Genomic DNA, 6,000 nt, shown 5'->3' on the forward strand with positions numbered 1-6,000 from the left:
TTTAAGTATGTAAAAACCTGTAGGAAAATGTAATTTGAAGGCATAAGGAAACTAATTTCATTGTCTACACCTCATGTGGAGGCTTTGAATGAGATCATCAAATAAATTTTATGGTGGAAAACTCTAGAATATAAATTTTAAGTCATTTATAATATATCTAAAAAGAAATATATTTGGTTACCCAATTTAAGTAATTAATTTATGCATTTCTTTTTATCAATGTGGTTATTTCAAAAAACTATATCGAAAATAAAAATAAAAAAGTCAAGCATTTTATTATTTTCTAATCTTATTGGATTCTACACATGTAGGTCATTTTCTTTACACTTCACATAATATGATATTTGAAAACTATAATTAAAAATCATTCTTATGCAAATTTGATAGAAAAATATAATTGTTAAACCAATCTTAAACTTTATTTTGTATTATAGCCTAATAACCTAATAATCACCAAAAGGTCAATATAATTTTTTGTCAATGGTAAATACAAGAAACAAAAGATTAAAACAAATGATTAGTTTGAGACTTGAGCAAATTACTCCAAACAAAGGTAAACTTTTATTTCTTATAAGGAAAACTAAAAAGAAGCAAAATAAATATCATGCAAACACATGGAAAATGTTTTGAAGAAACTCTTAATAAAAGATATGATAAAATCCTGATCATTAAGTTTTATGATGACAACAAATAAAAAATGACATAAAGGTCATTAATGCTATGAATACTGCCAGGTCAAAATAAATACATGAAACTTAAAGATTACATTCATGATTTGATACACTAAAGTGAAATTGATTTGATAGATCTCACTAATTTTCAACTTATGCTTTATCTTACTTGATTGAAACCCTTCTCTACTCTACTCTATCTTAAGGACTTGTCGTTTTAGAAATAATTTATAATGCTATTTAATGTTGATAAGCAACATGTTCTTTGAACTAAAATCCCTAAAAACATGTGTAAAAGATTGGTAGAGAGCAAATATCGACAAGAATGAGTATGTATATTAAATCGACATGTTTTATTTCTGGTTATAAACAAAAGTATAGACAAACAATAATATAACAAAGAATACAGTGATTCTGCACTAATGACAGATAGACTTGTGATAGTGGCGTTCCTTATTACTGTCGTCCCCATCCCCACCTTCTAAAATCATTGCAGGGGACCACTCTTTTTCTGGTCGGCACAGCTTCTGCAAAATTACAGTCGTCCCACCTTTATCTCGCGCTTTAAAGGTCTCTCACTCTTCTCTTTCATCGTAAACATGAATTGGATAATTTTAAGCTGAATTGTGGATTGTGCAGATGCTGAAATCATTACTTTCAATCGTCTCCCATTTCATATTAACGTAAATACCCATTTACATCTTTCAAAATTTCATTAAATTTTTGTTCTCAAGAAGTTTAGTAGTAGATTTTTGCACAAAAAAACAATCATATATACAGTATGGAATGCCTTATGGTATACGTTCACAAGACGAATATAGTTGGAAGATGGAATGCCTTTTGGTGTGCGTTCACAAGAATGAATATGTATAATTTAATTATTGATTATATATATATATATATATATATATATATATATATATATATATATATATATATATATATATATATATATATAGAGACAAATAATTTTATAGAAATAACTAATTCATGTAGCACACGATAAAATATAGATAAAACACATGATGAGAACCTTAAGATTGCATGTTATTAGGGATTAAAAGAATGAAATAACATAATCTTCACCTAAAATAACTATCCCTCATTTAACAAATTTTTGGAATGGGCGAGCATACACAGACAAGGAGTGGCTATGGCTTCGGGAGAAGTTGCAAGCAATCAGGAGGATGGTGATTCTGATGGGGATGAGGATAGTGTGGGCTTCTTTATGGCTTTTCTGGTCTCCTTCCTTCCCTTCCTCATCTCAGTTCTTGTTGTCTTCAGCAAGCACTAAAGCGGGAGGAGGTTTGGAACTAGGGTTTCAATGCAGGATGATGAGGAGTTTGGAGATCGGGATGGGGATGTTGAGGTTGATGATCTGAGGACTCATGGCTTCTCTTCCCTAGTCTGTGGGGATTTTTGGTGGCTCATGGTGGTAGTTGTATGGTTTTAGTTGAACTTGATTTAGTCCCCTATTTGGGGGATTCGCTTTGGTTTTCCCTTGGGCTTGTCATTTCTGAGGGATTTGTTTTTCCGGCTGGGCTTGGCTTTGGTCGAGGTGGAGTGCGATATTTTTTGGGATAGGGTTGTTGATTGTAAGGGCCTTGTTCTCATCCTTGTGGGTCTCGATCTTCTCCCTCTATATGCGTATTACAACCACGGTCTAGTGCATTTCATTGTGGCTATGTTGGTGACAGTGGATTTCATCCAAGATGCACATGGAGGTTTTTCTCATATGGATTTTTTTCTTGCAAGGTGGGCTAGTCGAAGGTTCCAAATCTTTTGGGCTCACTATTTTTTCTTTGGGAGGCTCCCCCATGTTTTATACGGTTGTATGGAAGTTGATTCTACTCTAACCTGGAGATCTTCATGTTTGATTTTTTGAGGGTTTCTTTCAAGGTCTTAGCTTCTTCTATACCCTTGCGATGGAACTATGGTGGTTTCTCTATCTCTCATCTCTCCTTGCGCTCCTCTGTTTATATTGATCTTTCAAGAGAGGTTTTTTTGTTATGGGTTCCTTTGGTATCTCATTGGTTTGTGATTTCTATTATGATGGGACGTGGTTTTCTCTATTTATCTCTTTTGACTCTTGGATATCTCTTAAGTGGGGTTTTTGTTTTCCCCCTCCTTGTCTCCCAGGCCTTAGCCTTTGTGCTTCATTTTTTGCATCTTTTGGTTACTTTGGTTTTTCCTATAGAGGTGGTCCTATCTTCTGGAGGGGGGGATGGATGTGGCTAGAGAATGACCTTTCTCCTATTGAGGTGGAGTTAGATGCTACTGGTTGTGCCTAGAAGTGTTGTTGGGGGGCTAATGGAGACCTATCTTTTGTCTGTAAAGGAGTTGATGTTAGCCTTTTTGTTGACTTCTTTTTTCTTTCTCCTATTGAGGTGGAGATCTTGTTTGGCAAGTTGTACTTAGTGTTTCTCATTCTCAAGGATATGGTTATAGGAGCCTTGATAAAACCCATGGTTAAGATTGAGGGTTCAACCTCGTTCCCTATGCTCATATCTGTCTGAGCTCTTTGGAGGTTGGCTTCAAGGCAAGTGTACCAAGATGGTGTGCAAAAAAGTGGACACCCTCCAAAAAAAACCTCAAAAAATTAATAACGCAAACTAGTTATTTAAAATCTCAAATAGCCTATTTGTGTTTAGGCTTGTTTTACCAAGCCTAATCAAGCCTAAAACGTGTACGAGGTCTATATTAAAAGAAATGCAAAATGGGTTTTAGTTTTCAAAAACCAGTTCACGTTTCTTTGACAATAAAAAATAATATACTATGGTCGATTGGGTCATTTTCACTCGTGGGCGCACAAAAATAGCTCAAGGAGGATTTCTACTTGCAAATACGTGAATGGGGTTTGAGGAACATAAACCATCCACAATGCCAAGGCAACCAAGAGGTATAAAAATCAATTTTTTAAATCCATTTTATATATTTGATTAATTCTATTTGAAATTGGAATGTGATTTCATTGTTTTTGATTACTTTTTTATTTTTTGCTATAAATTTATGTTAGATTCTCAAAACACGGCCCCCCAGAAAGACACATCTCCTCAGAACTCAAAGAAAAACCCACATGAGAACCCATAGCCAAACCCTTAAGATACAAACCCTCCATCTCCTCCAATAGACCATTCATAAACGACATAGGAGGATTTTATACAACAATTTACACAAAATACTACCAAATAACTAGATTGGTGAATACATTGAATGCATTTGAGCATGAGTATCATGCATCCCTTGCCACAAATGGCTAGTAGTGCCAATGAAGTTTCCAAATAAGTTACAAATTAGAGAATCTATAGGGATTGATGTTGTGTTTTTTATGCTAGTGGATTGTCCTATAATGAAGTGAAAAAAGAAAATATAAGTAAAGCACAAATATGTTCTCTTTTTAACGACCCTAAAACAAGTGACACCTTAACTCTTAATTTAAAGAGGTTTCCTATACACTAGTGTAACCATTTGGGGATTAAAAATGCTTTTTAGAATAGTTGGTGGATGGTCTTTGACGCTTGAGGTAAACATTTTGTAACATGTTAAAATAGAATAGTACCTTGAATTCTAATTATTTTGTTATAAGATATACTAACTCTCTTTAAAGTATATAGTTTTTTCTTTTTATAGGCATTGTTAAGCGATCAAATGTCCCACATTGATAATGTCAGGCTTTCAGCCATTGATTTTGGCCTAGAAAGCTATGTGGTATCATATTTTGCACACCTCCTATTTATGTATTTTTTTCAATATGAAAGTCATTTAAATTTGGATTTTTTAAATTATATTTAATATTATCTACTTATATCTCTCATATTAATTTTGTTTCTTTCCGGGTACCCCACGTGTGTCTAGGACACCTCCTAGGCAAAAGAAATCCATGAGGACACCTACATGTCAAAAGGTAATTGAACACATTTTAATTGACATAATTGTTTGAAAATATTGAAAATATCTTAATTAGAACTTGTAGATTGATGAGTCTTTTTTTGTTTCTTTTATATATAATGGTAATTGGGCTCTGTGGAATTGATGAATGCATCTGACATGCTAGAGGATCAAGAGAGAGAATAGGTATGTATCTCTACTTTATTTTCTTCATTTGATGTTTATATGCACATGCACATGTGAACTTTAGATAAATTATAATCTTATCATTTTTCATACAGGAAATTGCCATAGTTTCTTCGTCAGTGGTGAGCCCTCCTAGGTCAACAAGAGAAGCATCTCAAGCTTCGGTATGCTTTTGTTCCATTTATTATAGATTTTGAGTGTTTTTTATCTATATATGTTATTACCTTGTATTTAACCTACAATAGGCCCTTTCGTGGTTTGGCCATAACATGGATCCTCTCAAGTACCAAATTAAAAGGACTCCTAGGACTAATAAGGTAAGGACAGAAAATACGGTAGCTCCCACATCAACACATGAGGTAATATTAAATTCAATTCCAAAGAAATTATAATTGAATGTATAGCTAATATGATAATTGTGAACTATTTTTTACAAAATGAATCTAATTTGGCTTTTGAATTGTGGTTGTGCAGCCATCTACAAAGCCACATACTGCATCAAAGAGGCTCGATTTTGATGATCCACCACAACTGTAGGATCATATAGTTTTAGTTGTAGTCATGAAAGGAACAATGCATCTGTATACTCAACATTTTTATTGTATATCGATCTAGACAAGGCATATGCCACATTTTTGTAAAACTTTTATTGAATTGGCATATATGACATTTTTGTATACATACACAATTAATGTGCATTTTGATATTCGATCCAATTTGTTCATTGTGTGCATGTCTTTGTACTTTGATACTTAAATATTTACAATTGAAATGTTATCCAATTATAGCACATTGTGGATTTATCAAATTAGAATCTAATAGAATTTATTAATTTTTACAATAGTCTCTACATAGTGGTATGAGTCATTATCATTACATAGAATTTTCTTGACAATTTTATCATTGATGTGCATCCAAATCTTGTATGATTTATATTGTATTTGCATATATTTACATGCTATTGACACATCAGTCATATGGTACATAAAGACATATGTTGAAAACATATCAGACATGAAGAAATCACATGAATACATAAGACATATGAATATACTCAAGCATAAAGTAACTCCTTCATGTAGGAAGTATTCACATGAATATATGAAGACACAAAGCATAATCAAAGTATCCACTCAATACATGCATTGTTTGATTATTTCTCATTAACTTCAATGTCAACCTTTGTTACTACTTTGTTCTTAAGAAGAAGATGATGTGAACATAACCAAAGCACTTAGAGACCAAATACAATAGG

This window comes from Cryptomeria japonica, chromosome 5 (genome assembly GCF_030272615.1).
Source record: "Cryptomeria japonica chromosome 5, Sugi_1.0, whole genome shotgun sequence".
Taxonomy (NCBI): domain Eukaryota; kingdom Viridiplantae; phylum Streptophyta; class Pinopsida; order Cupressales; family Cupressaceae; genus Cryptomeria; species Cryptomeria japonica.